This window comes from Rhopilema esculentum, chromosome 10 (genome assembly GCF_057945365.1).
Source record: "Rhopilema esculentum isolate cy_ngs chromosome 10, ASM5794536v1, whole genome shotgun sequence".
Lineage (NCBI taxonomy): Eukaryota > Metazoa > Cnidaria > Scyphozoa > Rhizostomeae > Rhizostomatidae > Rhopilema > Rhopilema esculentum.
The window spans coordinates 1,343,914-1,359,539 of NC_142824.1; the positions used below are offsets into that span (position 1 = coordinate 1,343,914).

Sequence of the window (15,626 nt, forward strand, 5' to 3'; positions counted from 1 at the left end):
ATTCATACTTGGCGAACCAGCGAGGCAAGCCGTCATGTTGGAGCGGCGACGAGCTTGAAGTTTCGGAGCTGATTTGATTTGAAACACCACAATACATTAGTTAACTACAATTATACAATTTCAAATAAATATGATCTACAACTCAAATATGTTCTAACAACTTTTCTCGTCGCGCGTTGCAGGCGAGTCCCGCCCTGTATAGAATCCGTACGTAGGAGAAATGCGCCTAAGAAGAGCTACCTTTCCTGGGCTGGCAACATGATGTAATGGGATGACCAGTTCTTTTCCTCGCTACCTTTAGTAACCCCTTTTTGCCACCGCCTACTTATCTGTTGGTATTTGAACAGAACGGGAGCGTCCGATCGAACCAGGTTTCGAACCCGGAACCTCCAGCTCTGCAGTCAAGCGCTCCAGTTACTTAGTAGCGCGCCACTTTGCTTCTAAGTAATGTAGTAAGAAATCAATAAGGTAACTAACTATACGTGGATGATGAAATCATAAGCGTATGGCGCGACGGCTGCAGCTTCCTAGAGTCAAAATGACCATGATGTAACAGTCAATGGGGCAAACAGTAGCCAATAGTCAGGCAAAAGCCAAGAGACAAAAGCAAAGTGCTAGTTCAAGCGCTCGCTTTCATTTTAACTTGAAAATATTCGAATATTTAATTTTGCATCTTGCTCCTGCAATTCACCTATGATGTTTATTGGTGAAACAGAGTAGGAAGGTTTAGGGAACTACAAGGTATTCGAGGCTGTCTCTTTAGGGGCTGTCTCTTTAGGGGCTGTCTCTCTAGTGGCTGTCTCTCTAGGGGCTGTCTCTATAGGGGCTGTCTCTCTAGAGGCTGTCTTTCTAGGGGCTGTCTCTATAGGGGCTGTCTCTCTAGGGGCTGTCTCTCTAGGGGCCGTCTCTCTAGAGGCTGTCTCTCTAGGGGTTGTCTCTCTAGGGGCTGTCTCTATAGGGGCCGTCTCTCTAGGGGCTGTCTCTATAGGGGCTGTCTCTATAGGGGCTGTCTTCATGAAAATTTGGGGGCTTGACTTGAGCACCCGTTCGGAATTCAACTCAACCCCCAGGCAGCTTTTTCACACAGAACACCATGTCAGGAAAACCAAATTAAAGCGGTATCTTTTCTCAGTTTATGCGAAGGTGGCTCAAAAGAGATGCCATTAGAATTCAAAGAGTCTCTACTCTATATATATATGGCATGAAAGTTTATAAACAGAGTATAATTAAAAGTGTGAATGTAAGTATAAGATTCGGAAAGCATACGACCATCTCCAACAATGGCAAAGCCATGTGCTCATTTTTGATACAAGATTGTCATTTTCTTCTTGTAGGAAATTCCCTTGTCAAAGAAAAGCAGAAGCAAATAGCACTTGAATCTCTAGAAGACTTTTAAGAAGCATCGTGCAGACTGAGCATTTCAAGTTGAATTAAAAAATGAGATATGCAAGGCTCACGAACATCCTTGAATTTGGTAAGCAAAATTCAATCAATTTGATTGTATTTTTGTACGTAAAAGAATACAGTAGCGAAAGTCTTAAGAACAAATCAATGGCTAAATTTTTCAAAGATGGTTTGCAACTTCTGTCCACAGTCTAATTAGTGACCCGATTCAGCATTTCTGCAAACCAATAGATGTTTCGACATTCAATCAAACGTTTCTTAGTTAAATTTTATACTATTCTCTACTGATCAAGCATTACTATATTCACGTGTTACCCAAACAGTTCTTTTTTATTTTTTACCATCGTTTTACTTATCGTTGCATTAACAAAATGTAACACACGACTTCATATGAGTTGTAGCTAATTAATTCATTTCCAGGTTTTTTGCTTCAAAAGGCATCTTCAGATTCTCAGTATCTCTTCTTCTCGGAGAATTTTTGTTGAGCATTTCCCGTGATGGCTGAACCTTGTTTTGCGATTTTCTTTCCTAAAGTCTAATAGTGTCGAGAGTTGTCATCGTGGTGTAGCATTATATTAGTTGAAAGGGAAACAAAAGCAGCAAATTGACGAAAAGGCTCCATACATATGATCATACAAATTCATGTTACGAGCAATAGATGATATTACCAACAGAAGTCGTGTTTTTGAATAATAGCTGATATTACATAAAACAATTGAAGTTGCTAATGATTGTTTATATTACAAATACATGTTGATATTATGCTTAATTAATGATATTATAAGCAAATTTGATATTAAAAACAATAGCTGATATCATGAACAATGACTGACAGTATAAATAATAGTTGATATTACAAATATAAAAAAGTGGATATTACGACATCAAGAGTTTTATTGTTGATATTACAAACAAAACGGCAGCTGATATAATGAGCAATTATTGACATAACTAACGAGAGTTGGTAAGGCAAATTAAAATTGATATTGCGTTTAATAGTTGATGTAAAATGCAAAAGATGATGAGCAATAGTTGACATTACAAACGATAGATGTTTTCCAAATTAAAGTTGATATTAGAAACAGTAGCTAGCATGGCCAATATTAGCTTATGTTGTGAAAAATTGTAAATATTGAGAGCAGCTAAATTACGAACAATTATTTTTCTATTACAATAAAAGTTGATATTATGAGCAAAATATTGGGGAAGTAGTGAAAATTGCCAACAATAGTCGATATTGTTGATTGAGGCTCAACAAAATTAAACTTTTAGATAAAGAATATCATAAACAATTTTTGTCAATCATTTTGAATTCAGCTGAACCATTACGGTAAAAACAATAATCGTAGAGACAATCATCATCATCATCCTCATCGGATATGAATGATATCAAAGAGCGAAAACTGTTGACTTTAAAGTGCCACTGAATTGAAAAAATCAAAAAAATTTTTATTGATGTTCTAAGTCAAGTCAGTGCTCCTGAATCCGATGGTGAAGTTCATTTTTCGGAATTGTGAAGTGTTTTGAAGCTACAACGCTTCAAAGTTGCGATTTTCAAGACTTTTTGTGCGAAAATTTGTGCGCGGTCTGTGAGGAATTTCAGGAATGTGTGACGCATTAACGTTTATAAGTCGCGGAAGTGATGCGGGCTTCAGTACTGAAAGCTGTATTTCGAGTGCGATAAAAAACCAAAAAACGTGAAGTGGATGAAAATAGTGCGATACTTGTGCTCTAAATATCACTAGCTATCTAACTACAAGACATGTGCAAGGTATTTTCTTGCGAAAATTTCGAGCCGATACGAAATAAGCAAACTTTTTGCGTGCAGTTTTTACCAAGACTTCATCCCGATCATTTACCTTTTGTGAATAATTGAGCGTGTCGAATAAGAATGCTCTTACAAACAGCTTTACAAATTATGAATAAAAGTGAGCAAATTGATCAAGGGAAAAAGTTGCTCTATTAAAGAACCAAACAAATTGCACATTTTTCGGCGCTTTTCCCACTTTCCAACTTGCGTTGCCACTGTCAAAGCATCAGTTATCGCCAGGGCCGTCAAGATGGGATAAATTGCCCCGTGGTCAGGGGGCCTCAAAAAGTAGAGAAGTTCATTTTAAATGGAATTGATTAAAAGTAACAAAATTATGCCTTTAAAAGTAAAACTTTTTAAACGTTTGCATGAAAAAGAATCAATTTAGGCTAATCTAGAGTTCGTGGTTGCAAATATCGCCTATCCGTTTTGGCTTCCAGAATGTCTTGGCGTCCCTGGTTATAGCAGTAGCATCATTGTTAGCATCATTGTCATGGTATCGTGATCCAAAATGAAAATTATGAAAAAAACTTGCTTTATCTGGAACCTTGTTCTCCAGCCTATAAGTAGCACGGTGGGATTTTTCAGGGTCAATTCATATCCTATCATTTTCAGCGTATCAAACTGCTTATCTCTACAAAGTTCCATGCCGATATCGCGATCTAAAAGTTAAATTATGACAATGACTGCTTAGAGGTCTAGGACCTGGTATCCCAGTCTATAAATAGCATAAGGGGTATTTTTCAGCCTCTATTCAGACCCTATCTTTTTCGGCGTATCAAACTGCCTATTACTGCCAAGTTCCTTGCTGGTATCACGATCTAATGGCTAAATTCTGTCAATTACTGCTTAGAGGTTTGGAACCTAGTACCCCACTCTATAAATAGCACAAGGGGGATTTTTCAGGGTCAATTCATATCCTATCTTTTTCAGCGTATCAAACTGCCTATTACTACCAAGTTCCATGCTGGTATCGCGATCTAATGGCTAAATTATGTCAATCACTGCTTAGAGGTTTGGAACCTAGTACCCCACTCTATAAATAGCACAAGGGGGATTTTTCAGGGTCAATTCATATCCTATCTTTTTCAGCGTATCAAACTGCCTATTACTACCACGTTCCATGTTGGTTTCGTGATCTAATGGCTAAATTATGTCAATTACTGCTTAGAGGTTTGGAACCTAGTACCCCAGTCTATAAATAGCACAAGGGTATATTTTTCAGCGTCTATTCACACCCTATCTTTTTCGGCGTATTAAACTGTCTATCTCTATCAAGTTTCATGCTTGTGTCATGTTTTACACAATTTGTATCTTTTTATCTTCTTACAGCCCTCACTATGGCTGAAATGACTATATAAATCTGAATGCGTCACTCGCCCCAGCCTCTTTTCGCACGACCTACTCGCAAAAGAACCCCAGAAACCCCTATTTGTGGGCCCCAAATTAAAAAACTAAACTTTTTTCCGAAATCAGCGATGATAGGTCTACCAGAATCAACAATAAAAAAAATTTCATTTTTTTCAGTTCAGTGGCACTTTAAGCCGCCGCTCGTTCTATTTTCTGGGGAAGCTTGAGCAGCTTTACACCAGGAAAAACAATATTGTTTTTGGATGATCTTCAATTACCTGAAATATCTTTTGCTTCTATCCAAGGTGTCCTTGAATTTTGAATGAGGGGTGGGAAAATAGCTTGTTATGTGCTATGGATTTACCATGGTGCTTAAGCACAAAGCCCCATCGGTCTAGGGGCTCAATCTTCCTTTTAAATGGAGATTCCAAAATCCGCTAATTTGCCTCAAATTATATTTTTTCAGTTAAAAAAGCTTTTGCACATAATTGTGACTTGAAATCAAATTGATATATTTAAACTTAAAGAATATAGCGAATACAACGAATTTTTGGTAAGTTTTTGAGTAACAGTTTTCTGGAGTAAGAGTAACAGTAACTTGTTTTCGTACACATGTTCAACCTATAGCCTATACAATATTCCTAAAATTCAAAAAGTTATTCTCCTAATCTGAGCCCTGATCTTTTACTTATATCTTTTACCTGATCTTACTGAATTTTGCTTATATTGATGATTATGGTTTATCAGGAAATATGTAATCTTTTAATTAACTACTTTCAACTTTCTACGTATATATGGTGAAATAACTGTGTATGCATGCTCGACCTATTCAGGGGAGAAATTAGGGACCTTAACCAGCACAGGGCCTCATTTGTCCTTAATCCGGCCCTAAGAACCAAGCTATTTGCCCTTCTCTTCTTGATAAGATATATTCTGTATTTTTTAAAGGAGTCAGCTCGCTGGTTTGAAGAACTGGATAAGCTTAGTGGTGAGTTTTAAGTAAGATTTGATTGCAAACTTCCTCCCAAACAACAAATAATGTTGGATTAAGGTGAACCACAACCACTAGTTTAAAAAAAACTATTGCTGTCTTCAGAGGAATGACACAAGCTTTTGCCAGGAATCAAGAGTTTTCTGTGGCTTTTGCCTTCTTTGATAGTGGGATATGTCGTGTTTTTTTTCTGGATTTCAATTCATCATTGCTGGAATTTTGAACGGATTTCAAACAAAACAGAAAAGTGACTGATTGCTGAAATTAGCCGCTGTTCTAGTGGCCTAGAAGTTTCATATATTCATCTTTCCAGTTTTTTATTGCAATGTTTTAAAACGTCAGGTTAAAATGGCAAATATTTATCAAGGTCATGGCGTAACATTTGAGCAGATCATATTTTGTAACATCTAGAGCCAACAATGCGTGTCAAGGTTCTTGTCATTAGTTATTGATGAGCAGGAGTGAAAAAGACCTACAAATGCAAGCCTCGATTTTTATTAAAAAATTTGCTTATTGCAGAATGCTGCACAAGTCTGAAAATCACCTGATGCGAGAACTCTTTTTATACACAGAGACTTGAGCATACGGTGATAACTCTATACCATCTGTTCATGCTTTCACGGGGGTTATACATTTAAACGTTCTAGAGTCTAGGCCAATTAGCGGGTTGGTTTACGAGAAATCATTGACCACCTGTCCCTATTTAGGGCGTGACTTTTCAAAGTCTAGCAGTACAAAGTTGAGGTGGAGAAACAGATACCCACAAGTTTTGTCACCTCCCCCCCTCCCCCTACCCCCCTAAAAAACAAATTAGTTTTCTTACAAACAAGTTTTGATCAACAAGGTCTTTTTAGTAGCCTATTCCTCCACAAACAATCCCGCACTTGTCATTAGCCAATCGTCAGCAGTTTGCAAGAAAGGAAACTCTCTAAGCTGCAAAGGGGGACTTTAGGTGGGCCCCCTGTGCCATCCCGATTTCTACGTCTTTGCGCATAACTACCCCTACCTAAAACGCAAACCTCTTTCGAAATCTGATCTAGCCCCCTGGCATTGTTCATAATAATCTGTCTGTTCAACGTTGAAAGGTCAAGTTTAACCATTTTGATTAACTAGCAATGTATACCAATGTGAATACATTTTGATACAATATAACGAAGCCCTTGCCGCCCATTGAGAAAAAACTTTTAGCTAACTGGACGGCAAAATTGTTCCACTGAGCGGCAAAAATGCTGTCTAGTTTATACGCTAATGTGACTATGCTTATTGTGCGATTTGATAACCAAATTCAACAAACTCGCCAAAAACGTAACGAAGAACAACACAACGGCAACTGTCCTCCAAACCACGCTTCCGTTAATCAATTCGAGATTATTCTGATATGTCCGAAAGAGATTACTCATTGGATTACGCTAATCAGGGGTTATTCTTGCCGTTTTCTGAAATTGTAACTCTGATTTGTGGTGTAGTGATTTTAATTTTGTGGTGCTGCAGAAAATCAATCATCTTGAATAATTTTTGGAGCACGTAGAAATGGTTGGGAGATATAAAAAAGTAAAATTCATGCAGCGAACCAAAACAAAAGCTAAACATTAAAGAAGAATTATAGTAAATAGTCAGTCAACCCTTAACCTAAAAACACCTTAGCTTTTGATCTTGGCTGTCTATTTCTTCGTTTACATCCTTATCAGATAAAACCACGATAATCTCTATGCCCCATAAATATTTTCTGTCGCCAATTCCAACAAAGAAGTCGAACGAAAGAATTGTTTTTTGAGATCAGTGGTTCACACGTGTGAATATGATATGAATATGAATATGAGACAGTGTTTTAATGATGGCGGTCGCTAGTAAAAATGTGATAATAGCATATCTTCTCGATGAAGAAGAAGAACGAATAAAAACACGATCCACACGATCTATCTGGACAAGGCCATGGTTACTACGTAGGAAGATCGATGGGGCCTTTCACACCTTATTCGCAGAATTAAAAGAAGGAGATCCAGAAGGATTTGAAGGTTATGTAAGGATGGACATTAATCATTTTGATGAGCTGGTCAATCTGCTAGGCCCATTCTTACATAAGCAAGATACCAACATGAGCGAATGCATAAAACCCGTTTTTTGCATCACATTAACATATCTTGCAAGTGGCGAATCATTCAGATCTTTAGAGCATCAAATATCTTATATAGTTCTGGAGGTGTGTAGTGCCATCGTTGAAGCTTTGGGAAAAGATCATTTCAAAAAACCAGAAACAACAGAAGAATGGATGGAAATTGCGGAAAAATATTATCGCCGATGGAATTTTCCAAATGGATTAGGCGGTGAAAGCACATTGTTCTGCAGCAACCCAAGAACTCTGGCTCGCATTATAGAATCTACAAAGGAAGTGATATTATCATTTAATGGGAATGATTGGACCAGCGTATGAGTTTCTTTTCGATGATGTAGGAATGAATGGTAGAAATTTAGACGGTGGGAATTGGTCCCAAAGTCACCTGAAATTCGCCTTAGAGTCTGGCACTCTTAATTCGCCAGATTCTACTACACCACTTCCTGGTCGTCTTAAAAAAGTACCATATGTATGTACAGGTGACGATGCTTTTCCTCTCTCTAACTTTATGATGAAATCATACCCTCAGAAAGGTTTGACCTTCGAAAAACGTGTGTTCAATTACAGACTTCCAGGATGCGGCGTATTTCTGAAAATGGACTTGGTATTTTAGCGAATCGTTGGAGAGTGTTTAGACGACCATTCTCACTGGGACCAGAAAAGGTTAAAAATATCACAATTGCTGCTATCACGCTTCATAACTGGCTACGAAAGGATTCTACTTACGGAAAGGTTTATATTCCCAAGGATTTTGTTGACCATGAAGACGTGATAACAGAAGAGACGAGAGACTCGATGTCTAATTAATTAAGACAATAAACAACAACAATTAAGACAATAGAAATAGAAAACGACAGTTGAATACTGGATTCTTTTTTAAGGTAAAACAGAATTTTTTAGTTAACAATACGTGTCTTTCTTTGATTCCCTACAAAGCGTCAGAAGATGATGGCGAAGGTGAAAAAGGATCAAACTCATTGGCGAGCATGTTAAAGAATGGTCTCGGTGATTTGAACGGTTGGCTGATTTCAGCTGTTCGAAGACGTAAAACACGTCCATCACTTTCTTTTTTAGATATGACCAATCTTCAGGGCCATATTACAGGAGTGAATCTGCAACAACCTTTCCAAATAAATTTGCACGCTCGTATAACTCACTCTTTGCTGTATTTTGTTGTGGTGCTGCTTGTGGCTTCAGAGAAGCAGCCAATGATTTCCACAACTCTGTTTGGCATCTTTTTTGGCCTCTTCTGTGGTTTTTGTTTGCTTCTTGAACCTTTTTGGTGGCTGAGAATACCCTTCAAGAGATGTGTAAGACGTATCTACATCACCTGTGACGTCAAGGAACTCCGTTCGACTAAAGCGTTCCCATGTAGAGACATACACATCACATAAACCCGAACCTGAAACTCTTGAGCCTTCTTCTCTCACTTTTTCTCTTTTATCAACTGTTTGCAAGTTATGCCATCATCGTTTTATGTCTTCCTTCGAAAACTTTCCAACGAATAGCTCGACCAGTTTTTTATAAAGAGGGTCCCTCAAATTGCGATTTCGATACTTGGTGAGATGGTGGTTCCAAAGGGATGAGTTTGAATTGAAAAATGTCAATTAGAATTTCTTTCTCCTCGAATTCAAAATGTACTTTCTTCTCGACTTTCTCGACTTTTGCCATAAAAAAGAAGATTTGATAAAAAAACTTCCACTTCTTCTTTGGCTCTTTCTCCTTGTATTATTTCGACTCTCGATTGAAAGCAGTACGAAGAGCATGAAAGGATTTATCAAGGAATGCTTCCGTAAATTTGCCATCAAATAGTTTGGTTAATTTTTCTTTGACCTGGGCCTTCTCTTCCTTGTTCCAAAAGTTTACTTCTGAAGACCAGAGTACTTTGTTATCTTTATAAAAATTGACAAGCTTATGTTTTTCTTCGTCAGAAAAATTTTGCTTAGGCTACTGCATGTGTTGACTTTTTGCCATTTTAATGAAATATTGCTGTTGTGAGTTGTACGAATTTGATTGGTTAAAATAAAAAAAATGTTCTTAAGCTGCGGGGACACGAGGCTTTTTTTAAGATTTCCATTTGCAACATGAAGTTTTTGTTGCTGAAACAAAAGAAAAATTCAGATCGATTTGAATTTTTTATTTGTTTCAGCAACAAAAACTTCGAGCGAAAAAAGTTGCAAAATATGGGCCTTTAACGTGGGCACACAGTGAAACATCAACAAATAATTTTTTTGTTGCTATTCCATGAACATTTAAATCGTTCCGCTCTATATACAGCGGCATAGCATGACTCTTCAGACTAAGGGAGGAGAGGGATAGGGGAGGAGAGCAGAATTTGCGATGAACACGATAGATTAAGAAACATTTAAGTGCTATTTCACTTAGGCAATTTTACCAACCAATTAACGATTAAATGGACCAACCGAAGGCTTACCGACAAACGCATGAAGAATTGGGGGGGAGGGGGGGTCACAACTTGACAGCGCCCGCTAGCTACTCCCCTGCTTATATATCATATCTACAAAACTGTTTTTTTCTAAGCGCAATTTTTATTATTCAGTATTGAGAAAAGAAGGATATTATGATTTTCACACTTTATTAAACCTTTTTTCCTTTTTTGAATTTTTTTCTTTATATCTTATCCCATATGCCATACAACTTCCATTGGGTGTACTTAAAGACTCATTCCCAACAGTAAGCCTTGCGTGCGGTGGCAATTCATCCAGGCGATTCCACGAATCGACCATAATCGATTTAAGACTGTCTGAAAATGCATTGTGGGATAGCTGCGCAGCGCCAAAGCTCGCTGTTAGCAATGAGTCCTTAAGCTCATGCAAGTTGAGTTGAGTGACCAGACCATGGCTAACCACACTCCATTTTTTCTATGTAACAGGAAGACAACCACTGCCACAAATAGCATTTCAAAAGAAAAAGATTAGCCACAATCTCAAACACACGTTCGCGGCTTGCTGTCAGCAGATCAAGAACGAATTAACCTCCTTAGAATGTGCATTAATTTCTTCATGCCATGCCAAGATTCAAAAACCAGGAATACAGAATACATTGATTTGAAGAATCTAAGTGCATGGTATTCACATAACATGTTTAAAAGACACTCGTGTCTGTTCATTTTTGTACCATTGCTTCTAGAATAGTCGATTTGAACGGGCCTATACCCCGGGGTGGCTCTAGAAGCCAAACCAAGATGTGCTGACAATCTCAGAAAAAGTGTCCTACGATTATAAATATGGTTGCCGACTGATTTCATGAACTCCTCAAATTTGTGGAATCTTTGTTAGGGTTCCCCTTTAAACAGGTCCTCCCCCCATCTTTATAATGCTTCCTACGCCCTTCTTTGTACAGACTTCCTACGCCCTTGTTTTAGATGCATTTTCTGGCCATTCCTAGAATAACATATTTCTAAAATTTTTCAAGATGAACGTGCTATCTTAAAAACAGCAATGCCACAACCCCCCCCCCCCCCCCCAGAAAGTTATTCCTGGCCTCGGGCCAGATTTATTCTTCTGTGGTTATAATTGGCTTTTGGAGATATGACTAGGATAATCTGAATTTCAAAGACGCCCACTGATAAACCAAAATAGGCCAAAAAGCTTTATTCTTAGAAGGCATAAAGAAGCCATCAAGAGGTCCGGGTGGACTTTCATGGCTTGTCGGCCACAGTTGGTGACAATACAATTCTTTCTTCTACATTTAATTTTAGGATCTCCAACAAAACAAAGAATTTAGAAAATTTCAGGTATGCCAGATAAGCTGATGAATTTTAGAAAAAGGAAAGCTACTTAGAAATTCGAGCATCAACTTTCTTGATGTGTGGCATGCATGCCTCAACGTACGTTAACAATGTAAGTCACTGGTCAAAGAAAAACAGGGCTTCACCAGGAAAGCAAAAGAGAGTAAAATTATTCCATGATTTTTTTTCGACTTTGCCCTTTAGACTTGAAATGCAAATCCAAAAATATTTCAGTAAATTTTTAATCAACAGTTCAAAATAGCTATTAGTAACCATTCAGCAAGAAAAGATATCTAAATCTGAAAAGGGCTTTGAAAAAAGCAAACATTTTACAAAATATTTAATTCTCTTTCGTCTGACACTTCTCTTGTGGGTCGAAATAGGCCAATCAGAAAAACGCAAGCACATGACTGGTAAAGTTGTCCAATCAATATCACGTGCCATCTTGTACTTTTGAGATCTAAAAATCCGATATCTTCAATTGTTGAATTAACTGTGGAATAAATTTTTTGAATTAAATTCTTTATGAAAATCTGTAATTTTTTTCCCGTTACTTTAATGTATCTAGCCTTTCTTCTATCAAGCGCTTTATTATTTCTTTAAACAGAATTATCATGCGAAAGGTGGCCTTGCCAAGAAAGAGCTTTTGCCCCAAAAAGCCAAATAAATGAAATAAGATTCATCCGACCCAACGATATATCATTGCTGCGACCATTTTGACCCCAGAGAGAGTTCTATTGACGCTTGCAATACGGGTGTATGTTGACGACTAATGTTTTGGAGGTCAAGAGATTTTCCTGCTTTTTATTTCACGTTGCTGAAACAATCACAATATTCAAGTAGGGACTGAATTTTTAATGTTTTTTCTGGGGCTATTCTCACGCCCTCAAGAGAGGATCGTCTTTTTTCGTCAAAAATTAAATTCATCTCAAGAAGCTTGTCATAATGGCAACCATGAACTTCAGGAGCATTTTAGTCAGGGTAAGCTCTGCTTTAGTCTTCAAGTACTTTTTTATTCTAAGTAAGTTAGGTTAGAAGCTCAAATAAAAAGTGTTCCTTCTATGCTATTCGCCCTTGAAGCAAGTAAATGAACTTATCAAAGCAAATGCACACATATCATTATTGTGTTTTCAGCCAAGGACATTCCCTGCTTTCTAGGAGTGCGGAAAGCCTCTTTAGCAAGTTCTGCGTTGTGTGTTTTTTACTTCAAATCTCTCCTTTCAAAGCAAGAGTTAATGCTGATTAAAATATAGAAAATAAGGATTTTTTATCAATTTTTCGCCGCAAGCATTCCATTAAAGTCCATCAAACAGCCTGCTCCCCTGGCCTTTCCTTTATTTACATAATACTGATTGCCCTGACTTTAAAGAGGTTCTTTCGTGTCTTTTTACCCATCATCAGAAGAGATTTTGCTTTAACTGGCCATTTCCTCAAGCTCATCGTTTTAATTGAGCTCAAATATAAAAGAAAAGGAGGCGGCTACGCGCAACCCCAATTGCCTTGGTGTAAGGGAAGTCATTCCAGTTTTTGACAGCAGAGAAGTAGAGACTTCGGTTTGCATATTCTAACCTAACTTTGGGAATTTGCAGATCTCCACGGTTTCTGGTCCTATACTCTGAAATCATGGACCTTTCCATGAACTTATGGCGAAGATTTTCAGGACATGGTCATGCAAGATCCTATATGTCATGACTCCTTGGTCAAAGGAGATCAAAGACTTTCCAGTGAGCCATTTTCAAGTCCGTCCGCCCTTAAACTTGGCATTCACTTTTAGCTGAGTTTTGTAAACTTGATAAAGTTTCCTTTGCGGAAGGATGTTTTCAGCTTTCTTATGGAGTTCAAGCCCCCTTTCAGCTTATTTTTGATAGTTTTGTACTGCTCTCTCCAAATAAGGCTTTCGACGATGTTAATCCCTAAGCATTTTTCTTGTCAACCCTTTTGATAACTTCATTATTGAGGACAAAATCTGGCAAATCATTACCTACCTTGTTTAGTTGTCGCCTATCGTAAATCTGTTAGAAGTTCATTCAGGATTTCTGGCGCGATATTCACACGTGTATCATCAGCATACATATTTAAGATCGTGCTTTCTAGACAATTCTCAAAATCAAAAATGCATAGTATAAAGAGTAAGGGTCCCAAACACGACCCCTTCGGCATACCACACTTAATGTTGCTTTTGCTGGAAATGGATCCGTCAAACCTGGAATTGGTTCAAGTTTTTGTGTTTTTAACAAACTTGGACCCTTACTGTTAGAGACTTGATAAAATCCTACGAAATATCAGGCCATATAAGTTTTTTGCAATGCTTCGTTTAAAGTTCCAACCGCCAACAGATGCTAAGTAGTCACTCAAATGATAGTCTAATATTCATTAAAATGATAGCTCGAATTATAAATGACTTTAAATTTCGAAACCTGTGAATTTGGAAAGAAATAATGTCGAGTTTGTTTTGCATTTAAACAAAGCTAGTATAATCCACAAGCCATCCATCTGTTTGTTGGGTTGAGGCCTGACAAGGTTTTATTAGATGAAGTGTCTGAGAGGGAAAACCTTACAAAGTGGGGGGGCCAAGAACCCATAACTTTCTTTTGTTTAGTAAAAAATTTGGGGGACCATACCCTCGGCCCCCCTTTGTTGGAGGCCTTGAATCTAGGTTTCTCCTCTGGCCCCTTCTAGCAGGTACTTTATGGCTGGTTCCTTGAATTGATGTAAACATAGCAAGAGAAATAATTGTTTTTCTTCACAACTGCCAAATAAAGGAGCTGGTATCACAAAGACAGTTTGCAGAGGCACCCGTGGATTGATAGACAACGTTTTAAAGGCACTTTGCACCGGGGGTGGGAAGATGTCGGTAATCAGAATCGCACATTGCCTTATTCGGAGGTGTCACCGCCCCAGACCTTCTAAAGAAGAATTGTTCGATTTCTCGACCTCTTATTTGAAATCAGATTGCTATGGAGACCAAGAGACAACTTCTTTGAATGATCATTGATATCAATTTTTTGCCAAAACCTGAGAGATTTCTTTTCAGATTCAAAGAGTGCTTTGCAGGTGATTCAAAATCGATCGGTTTTAATTTAGGCAAAGATGATGGCTACTCAAAGCAAATTTGAGCGAATTTCAAATAAAAATTCAGAAATGAATAGTCGTATTTTGCATCATTTCGTTTTGTTTCGTTTCGTTTTCAATAAACTATCTGAATCTTCCACGTAAATCTGCTTCTAGTTCTTGTTGATCACTACATTACATTAGAATCAAATGGAAAATTGCAGTCATTGATTCCATTGTCACTCCTCTTCAAGTAGGCTAGGGATTCCTTGTTAGATTATTCATGAAAACAATTTTCGAACATAATAGATACCAGCAGCCTTACAAATGCTTTACTTTGCTTCGAGTATCTTTCAGTGTGACACGTGACCATACACATTGCCCACCACCCCGTTTCCCTGTGATTATTCAATTGAAATTACGTCATACCGTTTTTGTTCATTTCGTTGCTTTGCAGTAGAATATTGATTGATATTGATTAAAGCCATCTTTACGCTACAAAACTCTAACTTGGGTTGAAGCTGCGTTGACCTTAATCTGGGTTAGAAATTTTGTAGTGTTAGCTCAGCTAACCTGGGTTGGACCTAGGTTCGGCCAATCCTACTCTGGAGGTGGGTTGAACCTAGGTCGACCCCCGGATAAGATCTTCGAAATGCAGTGTAAACGTAACCTGGGTTGAACGATCTGATGATATCCGCATGCGCTATCCAAGCTATGCATCAAAAGGCGCCAACGCAGAGAGTCATTGTCAAGAAAGACAAGACAAAGGTCTTTCTTCATATCCTCCTCCCGGCATCGAGGCTCGTTCTTTTTTGTAAAAATAGACGCCTAAACACCTTTTCCTTTAGTGCAAAATAGATGTCCTCAGCACCTTACAGAACTGGTTGATCCAAATTTTAGGCAACCTTTCTTGTGATACGAACATGTCACCATAACTTGTGGGCTTGAGTTTACCATCACGCTCTGGGCATTCATTTTGATCGTATTTCTTGATAACTTTGCGCAATATGTTGCGAAATCATGCATCATTTCTTCTTAGCCTAAAAATTGGCATAGGCGCCATAAGATAAGTGTCAAGCATTAGTCTTCTTTGTTTCTTCTCAGTGCTTCCAGCTTTTAATGCCTCCACAGTTGCAATTAAATTTTGCATTCACTC

General features: G+C 38.0%; 2 pseudogenes across 1 annotated transcript; one reads left to right on the top strand and one right to left on the bottom strand.

Moving 5' to 3' along the window:
- Window positions 1–792: 792 nt before the first annotated feature.
- On the top strand, window positions 793–8,679 carry LOC148959198 (uncharacterized; annotated as a pseudogene). Its single transcript, XR_016144129.1, has 2 exons — window positions 793–1,474; window positions 5,513–8,679. The product of XR_016144129.1 is annotated as an uncharacterized LOC148959198 (transcript).
- Window positions 8,680–8,766: 87 nt separating this feature from the next.
- Window positions 8,767–10,415, bottom strand: LOC148959199 (uncharacterized; annotated as a pseudogene).
- Window positions 10,416–15,626: the final 5,211 nt, after the last annotated feature.